Source organism: Nicotiana tomentosiformis, chromosome 1 (assembly GCF_000390325.3).
Source record: "Nicotiana tomentosiformis chromosome 1, ASM39032v3, whole genome shotgun sequence".
In the NCBI taxonomy this organism is placed as follows: domain Eukaryota; kingdom Viridiplantae; phylum Streptophyta; class Magnoliopsida; order Solanales; family Solanaceae; genus Nicotiana; species Nicotiana tomentosiformis.
The window spans coordinates 113,750,608-113,766,940 of record NC_090812.1 but is presented as its reverse complement, the minus strand read 5'-3'; positions in this window follow the sequence as shown (position 1 = coordinate 113,766,940).

Genomic DNA, 16,333 nt, shown 5'->3' with positions numbered 1-16,333 from the left:
TTTTCTCCCACTTAAACATATGTTCTTCCTCGAACATGCTAAAGAATGTTCTGGAGTTGTCTGAAATCACTGTTTAACACCTCGTGCACATGCCCGTACTTCCACAACCTAGCTGAGCACATTAGCTCGAGCAAATCTGAAGATCATCCCCTTTATTTAGGCAAATAAGCCTTAGAGCCAAATTCCAACGTCTAGAATTTTCTACTAGGCCTGCTTCCAACATACACACACCATTTCAATCACTACGCGATGTACCAATACATGATTGTATACTCTCACTGGATTCTTACCATGCACCACGTAACTCACTTTCCCCAGGCTATCTTTCCAAAGAACATCATCTAAAATTTCCACTAACCGAAGCATGTAGTGTGTACCTCATGAGCAATTAAGCCTTGCTTAAACTCTCGCAATACTGCTACGACAAGGAAGATGTGTAGAACTCATAACCATCTGCCGAATCACAATTTATGAAGTCTCTTCTCCCGGCAAGAACCATTACCTCATTCTGGACTAAATAGCAATATTTACTCTTTAATATGCTTCATATAAATCTGATCGCACTGATCCTAGGTCCAATAATATTGTCTCACCCAGTACAAGTTGCTCAGTCAATAAGCCACCTCAGACACTGCCAAAAATCTCATATGATGCCACAATGTGCCAACAAGCTACAAACTCGAATGTGATACATAAGGAAAAATGAACTCTGGAAAGAACTACTCAACCCACGTATCTAATTAAACAACAGAAAGGATGTTATGAACCTTCCTCAGGAAATGAGAAGCAAAACACGCAATAATAGATATAGGAAATTGTACTCAATAACACACTGTTGCGACGTGCAACCCGATCCACACATGATACCGTTGCGGCGTGCAACCCGATCCAACCATGATACCCATGGCGGCATGCCACCGATCCACACATAATAATCTAAAGAAAACACACATCGAGCCGTAATTCTTATACTCACGAAATGCCCTAATATCAACCATAAGCACGCCAAGTGCATAATACAAATCCTGGGGAGACGGGTAGCGTCACGCGCTACAAAACCCAAGCACAACTAAGGTGCGAAATATGATTTGCATCTCGAGAGCCGTCCTGCTCACATAATACCACAAACCATACGGGATCTCAATACGAGTGTGAATAATCAAACCACCTCACAACCCACCTTGTATAATATAGATTACACGGAATAGCTGATAATAGAAATAACATCCAAGGCCCAAAGACCCTTTCGAAAACAATGTTATGCTGAGATGAGCAAATTCGGCCTGATATAGAGCCCACATTTACATTTAGATCGATGCACGGACCTCAAACAGATTCTGATCATACCATGCTTTCCTAAATATCCTCTCAAGGACCCACAATGATCTATTCATGACACATAAGAGCAACCGTCAAATCCAGAATAAACTTTCACATTCCACCACCAAATGAACCTAGCTCCCTTCAGCCATAAATTATCACATTAGCGATAGTACCAAATCTCCATACTTGGTTCCAACCTTTAATCAATCAGGTGACTACACATCACACTTATGCAATCTTCACATGGGGTACGCTCCCATGACCTTCCGCACCAGGTAACAAGTTTGCACATTCATACCACCGGCCACACTAATGCTATAAAGCAAATCAAAAAGGCGTAAATCAGTACACAAAGCATCTTACGCAGGACACCAATCGCAGGTGATGCTAAAAACAATACCAACTGATTCTAACCATCTGAATTCTTCCCTGATCATCCGAGCTCGTAACATTCTTGTCAACACATAACCGCAACCTTGATCCTCAGCTTCCAATTCCCCATGCCGCTCACTGCACCTACATGCCAATACGTGAGAGTACCAGAATTTCGTAATAACCCCTGATCCCCTAATAGGATAAACACTTCATCATATAGAAACATTTTACTTAGCTCCTTTCAGATGAACCAATGCAACACGCAACTAAATTTCCAAACCGCAGAAAATACAACCTCATGTCGTAATCTAAACTGCCATACGAATCGAATACTTCGCAAATCAACCAAGTTGTGGTGGCACTCAAGCCCAAGTGTACAACCACAAACTATATGTATAACTTCACGCTGGAGAAACTGGTCCCTCCATAACCGTGTTGATTCAACCATTACCAACCGAGCCACTTTTTCTAATTTACTCGGGACTTGCCCTAGAAATAATAATAGCTCCACTCAAAACATCATGAACCCAAATTCGCACTCATCTTGAGTGAACTTATTTCACGAGACCATGTTTTCTCCAATACCCATGAACCATCTCATACCCTCCTTATGTGCATATTCGCATCTTCAACTGGTACACCCATCCTGAAAATCATCTATGAATCCGAAGTTATTTCCTCTCATTCCTCCAATGCCACACCGCAGACCGAAGATAACGTAGAAATCTCCAAGCCACTTTTAATAATCCACTGCAAAAGCTCAATACTTAACCATACTACTTCTGATGACCCAAAAGGTCATCTTATGTTTTAGAACTCGAATATGCGCTCTTAAGCCTTAAAAATCTCATTTTTACCCTCCTCGATTTGTGTGTGTAGTCCGGGAAGGTTTCCGAAAAGCTTTTATGTTGAAAACCAATAAAAATAAGAATTTTTACCTTAAAAGTTGATTTTAGTTGACTTCGGTCAACATTTTTGGTAAAATAGGTCCAGATCTGTGTTTTGATGGCCCAAGTGGGTCCGTATTAAATTATGGAACTGGGTGTATGCCCGGAATCGAAGACGGAGGTCACTAGCTCAAGTTATAAATTTTTGATGAAAATTAAAAGTCTGAAAATTAATTATTTTTGAGAATTGATTGATGTTTGGCATTGTTAGTACCGGGTCCGTATTTTGGTTCCGGAGCCCGGTACATGTTCATTATGATATTTAAGACCTATCTGAGAAATTTTGTGAGAAATGGAGTTGACTTGACATGATTCGGTCCTTCGGTTAAGAAAATAGTACGTTTAAAGTGTTCTTGAGAATTTTCTTCGATTTGGTGCTAAATTCGGAGTTCTAGGTGTTATTTTGGCAATTTGATCGCGCGAACAGGTCCGTATGATATTTTTAGACTTGTGTGCATGTTTGTTTGGAGACCCGAGGGCTCGGATGAGTTTCGGATAGGCTACGGGGTGATTTGCACTTAGCAAATCTGAGATTTTTGCTGCAGCAGCTGTTCTAGTATGCCCTTCTTCGCGTTCGCGTAGGTACTGTCGCGAACACGAAAGGTAAAATGGGGAAGGGGAAATTTCTTCTTTGTGAATGCGAAGGACTAGTCACGAATGCGAAGCGTTGGGGTTGGTACCCTTCGCGAATGCGATATGTCTCACGCGAACGCAGTAGTTTAAGGGACCTAGGGGAGGGGGTCTTGTTCTTCTACGTGAATGCGTCCACTGGGTCGCGAACGCGAAGGCTTGGGGGTAGCTGCCTTACGCGAACACGTAGAAAGACTCGTGAACGCGAAGGACTTAGGCTGATGTGCATAGCGATCGTGACAGGCCTCTCGTGAACGCGATGAAGGCCTGTCCAGTGACATAAAACAGACTCCAAACACGGGTTTAAGCCATTTCTTTAACATTTTTCAAGAACCAAATGGGTAGAGGAAATTTTCAAAAATCATTTTCTTTTTCAAAGTGTTGGTAAGTGATTCTAAACTATTTTCTTTCAATTACCCATTACATTTCATGAATTATCAACCAAAAAGCTAGAGTTTCATGGTAAAATTAGGGGTTAGGGTAGAAACTAGGGATTTTGAAATTTTGAGGATTTAGACCCCAATTTGAGGTCGGATTCCAAAACTAATTACATATTCGGGCTAGGGGATGAATGAGTAAAAGGATTTTGGTCTGAACATCGGGTTTTGACCAAGCGGGCCCGGAGTCGATTTTTCGACTTTTTGGAGGAAAATTTGGAAAATTTAATTTATGCAATATAATTGATTCCTTTAACAATATTTGATATTATTGAGTCATTTTTGAATAGATACGAGTGGTTTGGAGGTGAATTCCAAAGGAAAAGCTGTGATTGAGAATTAAGTGGCCTTCGGAGCGAGGTAAGTGTTGTGTCTAACCCTGACTTGAGGGAATTAGGAACCTTAGATTACTTGCTAAATGAAATTCATGTGGGCGGCGTATATGTGAGGTGACGAGTACTTATGCGCCGCCAATTTACCTGTTTTACATGTTTCTCTATTTTTCTTATATTGTCTCATTCCTATGCCAAATTGCTACGTGTTATACTAGTGTTGTTCAATTTATCATTCTTATCATGTTTACGGATTTTCTGGTGATAATTGAGTTTTTATTTCAAAGATGAGATTGATATTATGGAAAAAAATGTTGAAGTAAGCTTTATATTTTTTATTATATCTCCTTGTTTTTATTTATGCATTGCATTATGGTAAGGGAGAGTGTTAATGCACGAAGGGTGATGTCGTGCCATATTGTGAGTGTTAATGCACGAAGGGTGATGTCGTGCCATATTGTGAGTGTTAATGCACGAAGGGTGATGACGTGCCATGATATGAGAGTAAAAGCCCGAAGGGTGATGTGGTGCCGTTTCTATTAATTTTATGGTGAGATTGAGAGTAAAAACACGAAGGGTGATGCCGTGCATATTTCCTTACTCTATTCACTATTCCTGTTGATTCATGGTATATTGACTGCTCCGGTGATCATTTTGTTGTAGTTATTTATCTTGTATTCCCCTCAGTATGTTCCCATCCCGACATTTCCTGTTTAGTTCTTCATTTCTGTTATTTGCATATACACTGTTAAATTGTACAGGTTGATTTGTAGGTGCCTTGCCTTAGCCTCGTCACTACTTCGTCAAGGTTAGGCTCGACACTTACCAGTACATGGGGTCGGTTGTACTGATACTGCACTCAGCACTTTCTATGCAGATTTTGATACCGGCTCGGGTTGATCAAGATTCTGCTATTGGTCCGCTGTCCGGAGACTCAAGGTAGATCTGTCGGCGTTCACAGACCTTGAAGTCCCCGTCTATCTTTTTTGTTCTACTGTTTCTTTCATTCAGAAAGTTGTATTTCTTTCTGACTATTACTTGTAGCAAATTCTAGAATGCTCGTTAATTGTGACTCCAGATCCGAGTGGTAGTAATTAATATAGTTTTATGAAATTCCGCACTTATTATATTTCATCTTAGTTAATTATTGTTATTTACTGAATAGAAATAAGGAATTGATTTAATGATTCTATAACATTGACTTGCCTGGCAAGTGAAATGTTAGGCTCCATCACGGTCCCGTCGGTGGGAATTTTCGGGTCGTGACACTACTGGCTCGAAATTCTTGGGCATCGCACTTTGAATCTTTGAACCCACTAGAACCATCGTTGAAAGTCGCCCACTCTGACTTGATCCTGAATATAATCAAACTCCAAGGCTCTGCTAGCATATGAACACCCTCTCAAAGAAGCAACCGGTTTAATTCCTTTCCTTATACATCACATCCACATGAAGCATAGACTCTGAGTCTGCCCAAGACCTGAACATGAACCAATAAGGCTAAAGATAGCACACATTCCTCAAATCCTTTGCTCAAGTTACCACGTATGCCAAACTCGAAGTCATGTTGCATCAAAATAAAATCCATGGTCCTAGTCACTACCCATCACAGTTCCCAAATTGCTCTAAGCTTCCCTCAAGGCGTGTGGCTATCCTACCACAGAACCCATATGCTACTCTTCCACTCTCCCACTTTGGTCAACCCTTCTCCTACAAGCAACTACTCGACTTCTTCTTTTCACACTTGACCTCCTAACAATTCAACCACCGCAAGACACTTCCCACATGTCCTTCCTCGTCCTTCGCTGCCCAATTGTTGCTCCAAACCCGAATCCATTTCTGTAACATTCGATGACATGACTCGCCACCAAATCTAAACCTCTTAGAAGATCATCTTTCTCGAGCCATCAATACTAGAAGTACTAGTTCTATTCCGAAATCGCTACACTCTGTTATCTATGACAACCGCATCCCAGGCACCATTTCACAACACTCTGCCTCGAAGGAAAATTGAAGAAGACCATAACACCGGCGAACCTTAAAGCATTTAACAAGGCGATGACACCACATCACAATTGAGAACTCTAACACACTCGAAAATATCAAGCCTCATTACTCCATCAACCCTAAACCTGAACATTCATAGTACGATTACCTTTCCTCCGCCCAAAATAAAATACTGAATCTCTGAATCATGGACTGAGTGAACCTCCATCCAAGTCATTTACTACTTTGACGCATAGGCAAGCACCCTACCATTAGACATACACTACGCGATAACAACGCACGAATATGTCATAACAATCAATGCCAAATCTAAAAACCTTAGGTAATACTGATACTGAGCTGAAACAACAGAGCGACATTCAACAAGGTGACGACAATAGCCTAAAGCAAATATGCAGGGAGAAACATCTTGCACCACATCTGTAGTATCATTTAAGTTCCTCAATTCCCAAATTATAACAAGCGTTTCACGTTGCATAATATTGAATAAGAAGGAAATAAAGGCACAAGCCTAACAGGAAATCAAATCGCACGATAATGAATCAAGAAGGGAAGTGCTCCTAATAGCCATGTAGCCTCTCGAAGATAAGTACAGATGTCTCCGTACCGATCCGAAAGACTCTACTAGATTCTATCATGACTCGTGAGACCAAAGTGAACCTAGGGCTCTGATACCATGTTTTCACGACCCAAAATCCTTGAAAGGTTGTGATGGCGCCGGACACTACTGTCAGGCAAGAAAACACCAATAATTAGTAAATTCTCATTTTAATATTTCTGAAATCGTAAATTTCCTTCAATTAAATAATAAATGATGAACTTCACAAAGTAGATAATAATGTTTTTCGCAAATTTCAATACTGAATAATCCCATAATCATCCCAGAACCCGGTGTCACAAGAGCATGAGCATTTACTAGGGAAAAAATAAAATACAATAATTGTCCGAAATAAAAATTTGGACAGAAAAGAAAATACAAATACTCTTAAGGACACTCTGCTGGCTGCGGATTGTCTCACAAGATGTAACTCACCTAAGTCCCCGTATCAACCACGCTGCTATGCTCACAAGGCCACTAGACATACATGTACATGTACAACAAAATGTACAACAAGTGTAGTATGAGTACGAAAATAACGCATACCCAGTAAGTATCACGTCCAACCTCAAAGAAAAAGTGACGAGAGGTCGACATCGACACTTACTAGTTGTCCAATAATATCAAGTACAGTAAAGAAGTGAATAAATATGAAACTGAGTAAATGTATGAAATAAACATGTATAAAATACGTGGTATAATTCCCCTCTTTACAATTTTTACTCAAGTCTCAACTAGCAAGTTCCCTCTGTAACCGGAGCATATATATAGAGATAGTGGATCTCATCAAAGAGGTTGTCATAATTCAAATCAGGGAAAAACCTTAGATACACTGGCCTTATTCCAAATATTATGCACGATTCCATGAGAATAATATATATAAGAAATGACGAGGCGTACGGCCCTATCCAGCATTAAAGTAAACTGTGCATTGTCGAGGGTCGAACGGCGGGAACCATATACGCATCTATTAACCTGTCGAGGCGAACTGCCCGCTCCCATGAGAGTGTGGTACATAAATCCTGCCGAGGCGAATGGCCCGATCCCATAAGAGTAGTAGGAAATACCCCGCTCGTGAATCTTACGTGCGACGCGATCAAACATAAATTTAAGGAATCACCCCGCTCGCGGATCATACTTGTGACGCGGTCAAATATAAATTTAACATTAAAATCATATTTCTTTCGTGATTCTTTTTAAAATAAGGGAAATTCAGCTTGTAGCATTTTAAGGAAATGACCCCGCTCGCGAAACATACATGCGACGCGGTTACACATAGATTTCTTCAACTATTATAATATTCCTCAATTCTTTTTAAAATTACGAAGTTCAAATGAAACCTCTTAAATCCTAAGTTCTTCAATTTCAAATCCTTTCAAAACATTTAATAAGCAAACTCAATCTCCCCCCTCTCAAGGCAAACAATAAACATAAATCAATAACAATATCAACAAGGCAGGATGTGAGCCTAAAACTACCCTAACGTAGGCATAGCTAGTAGCTACGTACGGACTCTCGTCACCTCGTGCGTACATATCCCCCTACAAATAGAAGCACACAATAATTTAGTTCACCTATGGGATAAATTCCCTCTTACAAGGTTAGAAAGGAGACTTACCTCGCTCTGTAGTTCCATAACTGGCTTTCGAGCCCTTCAAACAACTTGAATTGATGCTCAACGTTCCAAAATTAGCCAATAATTATGCAAACCCATTAATATACACTCGAATACTCATTATAATCAAATTTATAACAATTTCTAACTCCGCTCAAAAAATTGATAAAACAACCCTCGGGTCCACGTGCCCGGATTCCGAAACTCTTTGAAGATAACCATTACTCATAAACTCACGAACTCAAATGTATGATTTATTTCCGATTCCATGCCCAAATTCGTTGTCAAAAATCCAAGAATACCATTTTCTAGGTTTTTCTTCAAAATTTAAATTTTCTACTAATTTTCTTGTTTAAATTCATATATAAACCAAGTATTTAACTTGAAATAGGTGGCAGTCACTTACCTTGACATAGATGATGAAAATCTCCCCTTGAAGCTCTCCAAATATTGTCCATCCCGGTGAAAAATGAGAGAATATCACGACCCGAAATTTCCCACCGGCGGGACCCTGATGACGCCTAACATTTCACTTACTAGGCAAGCCAACGTTAGAAAATCATTTACCATTTCCTTATTTTAGTTCAGTAATTAGCAATAATTAACTACGATGAAATATAACAAGTGCGGAATATCATAAATCTGTATTAACTACTACCACCCGGATCTGGAGTCATAATTCACGAGCATTCTAGAACTTACTACAAGTAATAGTATGAAAGAAATACAACTGTCTGAATGAAAGAAAACAGTAGGATATAAAAAGATAGACCGGGACTTCAAGGTCTGTGAACGCCGACAGATCTACCTTAACTCTCCGGACAGCGGACCAATAGCAAATCTCGATCAACCTGAGCCGGTATCAAAATCTGCACAGAAAGTGCAGAGTGCAGCATCAGTACAACCGACCCCATGTACTGGTAAGTGTCGAGCCAAACCTCGACGAAGTAGTGACGAGGCTAAGGCAAGGCACCTACAATCAACCTGTACAACTTAACAGTGTATACGCAAATAACAGAAATGAAGAACTAAACATGAAATGTCAGAAAGGAGACATATTGAGGGGAATACAAAATAAAGAACTACAACAGAATTATCACTGGAGCAGTCAATATACCAAAAATCAACAGGAATAGTGAATACAGTAAACAAGAATGCACGGCATCACCCTTCGTGCTTTTACTCTCAATCTCACCATAAAATTAATAAAAATGGCACGGCATCACCCTTCGGGCTTTTACTCTCATATCATGGCACGACATCACCCTTCGTGCATTAACACTCACAATATGGCACGGCATCACCCTTCGTCCATTAATACTCACAATACGGCACAACATCACCCTTCGTGCATTAACACTTACAATACGACATGGCATCACCCTTCATGCATTAACACTCACAATATGGCACAACATCACCCTTCATGCATTAATACTCACAATACGGCACGACATCACCCTTCGTGCATTAACACTCACAATATGGCACGGCATCACCCTTCGTGCATTAATACTCACAATACGGCACGGCATCACCCTTCATGCATTAACACTCTCCCTTACCATAATGCGCTGCATAAATAACAACAGGGAGAGAGAATAACAAGTACAAACCTTACTTCAACATTTGGTTCCATAATATCAATCTTAAATTTTAAATAAAAAATAAATTATCACCAGAAAATTCCGTAAACATGATAAGAACGATGATTTGAACAACACTAGTATAACACATAGCAATTTGGCATAGGAATGAGACAATATTAGAAAAACAGAGAAACATGGGAAAACAGGTAAATTGACAGCGCATAGGTACTCGTCACCTCACATATACGCCGCTCATGTGAATTTCACTTAGCAAGTAATCTAAGGTTCCTAATTCCCTCAAGTCGGGGTTAGACACAACACTTACCTCACTCTGAAGGCCACTAAATTCACAATCACAACTTTTCCTTTGGAATTCACCTCCAAATCACTCGTATCTATTCAGAAATGACTCAATAATATCAAATATTGCTAAAGGAATCAATTATATTGCATAAATTAAATTTTCCAAATTTTCCTCCAAAAAGTCAAAAAATCGACCCTGGGCCTACTTGGTCAAAACTCGAGGTTCGGACCAAAATCCTTTTACCCATTCACCTATGAGCCCGAATATGTAATTAGTTTTGGAATCCGACCTCAAATTAATGTCTAACTCCCCAAATTCCCGAAATCCCTATTTTCTACCCTAACCCCAAATTCTACCATGAAACTATAGATTTCTAGGTTGAATTCTAGTGAAATGAAGTAAAAGATTGAAAGAAACGAGTTAAGGTACACTTACCTATTATTTGGGGAAGAAAATGTCTTTGAAAAATCGCCCTAGGCCTCCTATCCTTTTGAAAACGAGAAAAAAAATGGCTGGAGTCCGAATTAAATGCTCACTACCAAGCGACCTTTGCACCTGCGGTGCTTTGGTCGCACCTGCGCATCAGCATGTGCGGGCGGGGTGTGCGCTTCTGCGGGAAAGCGCTGGGCCAACTGGGGCCGCACTTGCGGACAGGGTTCCGCTTCTGTGGAGAAAAGTCCGTATCTGCGGAAAATCGAAGTTCGGACCTGGGTCGCATCTGTGGGCCTTTCGCTCGCACCTGCGACAAAAGGCTCGCAGGTGCGGGCACACCAGATTTGGTGCACCAGTAGCCTTGTTGAGGTTTGAACTCAACTCGCGCATCGCCCGAATGGCACCCGAGCCCTCGAGGCTCCAAACCAAACATGCACATAAGTCTAAAAGTATCATACAGACTTGCTCCCGCGATCAAATCGCCAAAATAACTCCTAGAACTCTAAATTTAGCACCAATCAAGTGAAATTCTCAAGAACACTTTAAAATTTTTATTTTCTCAACTGCACGTCCGAATCATGTCAAATCAACTCTGTTTCTCACCAAATTTCACAAACTTGTCTTAAATATCATAATGAACCTGTACCGGGCTCCGAAACCAAAGTACATACCATGTACTAACAATGCCAAACATCAATCAATTCTTAAAAACAATTAATTTTTAGACTTTTAAGTTTCATCAAAAATTCATAACTTGAGCTAGGGAGCTCCGAATTTGATTCCGGGTATACGCCTAGGTCCCATAATTCGATACGGACCTATCGGGATCGTCAAAACATGGATCCGGGCCTGTTTACCAAAAATATTGACCGAAGTCAACTAAAATCAACTTTTAAGGCAAATATTTTTATTTTTATTAGTTTTCAACATAAAAGCTTTTTGGAAACCTGCCCAGACTGCGCACACAAATCGAGGAGGGTAAAATTGAGATTTTTAATGCTTAAGAGCGCAGATTCGAGTTCTAAAACATAAGATGACCTTTTGGGTCATCATATTCTCCACATCTAAAACAACCGTTCGTCCTCGAACGGACATAGAAACGTACCTGGGCCGGTGAAAAGGTGGGGAGATATACTCCGCATATCGAACTCGGACTCCCAAGTAGCTACCTCAATAGGCTGACCTATCCACTGCACTCGAACTGAAGGTTAACTCTTTGACCTCAACTAACGAACCTGCCGGTCTAGAATGGGCATCGGCTCCTCCTCGTAAGTCAAATCCTTGTCCAACTGGACAGAGCTGAAATCTAACACGTGGGACGGGTCACCATGATATTTTCGGAGCATAGACACATGGAATACTGAATGAACTGAGGATAAACCTGGAGGCAACGCAAGTCTATAAGGTACCTCCCTCACTCTCTCGAGGATCTCAAATGGCCCGATATACCTAGGGCTCAACTTGCCCTTCTTCCCAAATCTCATAACACCCTTCGTGGGAGATACCTGAAGCAATATTCTTTCTCAAACCATGAATGCAATATCATAAACTTTACGGTCAGCATAACTCTTTTGCCTGGACTGAGCTGCACGAAGTCGATCCTGTATAATCTTGACCTTGTCCAAGGCCTTCTGAACTAAATCTGCACCCAATAACCGAGCCTCCCACGGCTCGAACCACCCAACTGGCGACCTGCACCATCTACCATACAATGCCTCATAGGGAGCCATCTGAATGCTCTCCTGGTAGCTGTTATTGTAGGCAAACTCCGCTAATTGAAAAACCTGATCCCAAGAACCTCCAAAGTCAATAAAACAGGCGCGGAGCATATCCTCCAAGATCTGAATAGTACGCTCGGACTGCCCGTCCGTCTGAGGATGAAATGTTGTGCTCAACTCAACCCGCGTACCTAACTCACGTTGAACTACCCTCCAAAAGTCTGAGGTAAACTGCATACCTCGATCAGAAATGATAGACATAGGCACACCGTGAAGACGGACGATCTCACGAATATAAATCTCTGCCAACTGCTCTGAAGAATAACTAACTGCTAAAGGAATGAAATGCGCTGACTTAGTCAGCCTGTCCACAATGACCCAAACTGCATCGAACTTCCTCTGAGTCCGTGGGAGTCCAACAACAAAGTCCATAGTGATACGCTCCCACTTCCACTCAGGAATATCTAACCTCTGAAGTAAACAACCAGGTCTTTGATGCTCACACTTTACCTGCTGGCAATTTAGGCACCGAGCTACATAGACAACTATGTCCTTCTTCATTCGCCTCCACCAATAATGCTGCCTCAAGTCCTGATACATCTTGGCGGTGCCCAGATGTATAGAATACCGGGAACTGTGGGACTCATCAACGATTAACTCACGAAGTCCATCCACATTAGACACACAAATACGACCCTGCATCCTCAAAACTCCGTCATCTCTAACAGTAACCCGCTTGGCACAAATGCGCTCAAATAAAGAAGACCGAGCAACTGTACAAGCTAGAACACGGCTGGGCTCAAAAACATCTAACCTCACGAACTGGTTGGCCAAGGCCTGAACATCCAATGCAAGTGGTCTCTCACCAACTGGAATATACGCAAGGCTACCCACACTGACTGACTTTCTACTCAAATCATCGGCCACCATATTGGCCTTCCTGAGATGATATAATATGATGATATCATAGTCTTTCAATAGCTCCAGCCACCTTCTCTGCCTCAAATTGAGTTCGTTCTACTTGAACATATATTGCAAGCTTCGATGATCAGTGAATACCTCACATGGAACGCCGTAGAGATAGTGCCTCCAAATCTTCAGCGCGTGAACGATAGCTGACAGCTCTAGATCATGAACAGGGTAATTCTTCTCGTGAACCTTCAGTTGTCGTGAAGCATATGCAATAACCTTGCCACCCTGCATCAATATCGAACCTAGACAAATACGAAATGCATCACAATATATTGTATAAGATCCTGAACATGTGGGTAACACCAATACCGGTGTCATAGTCAAAGCTGTCTTGAGCTTCTGAAAGCTCGCTTTACACTCGTCGGACCACCTGAACGGGGCATCCTTCTGGGTCAATCTGGGCAACAGGGCTGCTATGGATGAAAACCCCTCCACAAATCGACGGTAATAGCCTGCCAAACCCAGGAAACTACGAATATCTGTAGCTGATGTGGGTCTAGGCCAATTCTAGACTGCCTTAATCTTCTTAGGATCCACCTGAATACCCTTTACTGATACAACGTGACCCAAGAAAGCAACTAAACTCAACCAAATCTCGCATTTTGAGAACTTAGCATATAACTGGCTGTCTTTCAGAGTCTGAAGAACGATCAGAAGGTGCTACTCATGCTCCTCTCGACTATGGGAGTAGATCAAGATATCATCAATAAACACAACCATAAAGGAATCCAGGTAGGGTTTGAACACCCGGTTCATCAAATCCATGAATGTTGCTGGGACATTTGTCTGCCCAAATGACATCACTAGAAACTCATAATATCCATACCGAGTCCAAAATGTTGTCTTAGGAATATCGGATGCCCTAATCCTCAACTGATGGTAGCCAGATCTCAAATCAATCTTTGAAAACACCTTGGTACCCTAAAGCTGATCAAATAAATCATCAATCTTTGGCAATGGATACTTGTTCTTGATAGTGACTTTGTTCAACTGCCGATAGTCTATACACATCCTCATTTATCCATCTTTCTTCTTCACAAACAACACCGGTGCACCCTAGGGTGAGACACTAGATCTAATGAAGCCCTTATCAAGCAAATCTTGCAACTGCTCCTTCAATTCTTTCAACTCTGGTGGGGCCATGTGATATTTCGGAATGGAAATAGGGTGAGTGCCTAAATCCAAATCAATGCAAAAATCAATATCTCTGTCGGGTGGCATCCCTGGCAGGTCTGCAGGAAACACCTTTGCAAACTCACGAACAACCGGCACAGAATCCATGGAAGAAACCTCTGCACTAGAATCGCGGACATAAGACAAATAAGCTAGACACCCTTTCTCGACCATATGATGAGCCTTCACATAAGAGATAACCTTGCTGGCAGAATGGCCAAGATTCCCTTTCTACAATAATCGAGGCCACCCCTGCAAGGCTAAGCTCACCGTCTTGGCATGACAATCTAATATAGCATGATAAGGTGACTGCCAATCCATATCCAGTATGACATCAAAATCAACCATGTCGAGAAGTAGAAGATCTACACGAGTCTTAAGACTCCCAATGGTGAACACACGAACGATAAACACGATCTACAACAATAGAATCTCCCACTGGTGTGGACACATACACAGGAGCACTCAAAGAATCACGGGGCACAACCAAATAGGAAGAAAAATAGGATGACACATAGGAGTAAGTATATCCCGAATCAAATAGAACTGAAGCATCTCTACTGCAAACTAAAATAGTACCTATGATAACAGCGTCAGATAATTCAACCTCAGGCCTGGCTGCGAAAGCATAACACTGGGGATAGGCCCCACCACCCTGAACTACGTCCCTGGGATGGCCTCTAGCTGGCTGGTCTCCACCTCTAACGGCCTGACCTCCACCTCTAACTGTTTGGCCTCTACCTCTGGCTGCCTAACCCCTGCCTCTGTCTGGCTGAGCAGGTGGTGCAGCAACTGGTGCCGGAACCATGGCACGAGAACTCTGATGCTGTGAGCTGCCCGTTGCCCGAGGGAAAAATCTAGCAATGTACCTCTGATCACCATAAATATAACATAACCTCGGTTATTGTGACTGTTGACCCTGAAACTGACCATGTCGACCTGAATGACCACCCTGATAACTCTGGAGTGGAGGTGCACTAATAGGAGCTAGTGGTGCACTGTAGGCTAGCTGGTCAGAATAATGCATCTGAGGGCCACGACCACCTGAGGCACTGTGGGATACCTGGAGTACTGAATGAAATGTCCTGGGAGGATGGCCTCTACCAAAAGTAATCCTGTCTCTAGATGAGGCACCGTTGAACTCACCGGAATGACGAGGCCTCTTGTCAGACCCTTGACATCCCTGAGTAAGAACCATCTCGACTCGTCTGGCAACATTAGCAACCGCCTGAAAAGAAATCTCACTCCCAGTCTCCTTAGCCATCTGCAATCTGATAGGCTGAGCAAGTCCATCAATAAACCTCCTCACCCTCTCTCTCTCTCGGTGGGAAGTAGAAGAATGGCATGATGGGCCAAATCCACAAAATGGGTCTCATACTGAGTAACAGTCATACCGCCTTGCTGGAGACGCTCAAACTGACGGCGATGCTCCTCTCTCAATGTGATAGGCAGAAACTTCTCTATGAAGAGCTGAGAGAATTGGTCCCAAGTAAGAGCAGGCGACCTAGCTGGTCTAGTCAACAAGTAATCTCTCCACCATTTCTTGGTGGAACCTGTCATCTAAAATGTAGCAAAATCCACCCCATTGGTCTCCACTATACCCATGTTCCGTAGAACCTTGTGACAGCTGTCAAGATACTCCTGGGGTCCTCTGAAGGAGCACCACTGAACTGAACATGAAAGAGCTTGGTAAACCTGTCCAATCTCCATAAAGCCTCAGAAGACATAGCTAGCCCATCTCCGACCTGTGCCACAATAACCGGCTGGACTAATCCGATTGGCTGAGTTGCTGGAGCCTGATACTGGGGAGCTATCTGCTCCGGAGCGGGAGTGGTAGGAGTCTGGGCTCCTCTTCCAGCCTGAGAGAGTGTTGGTGCCATG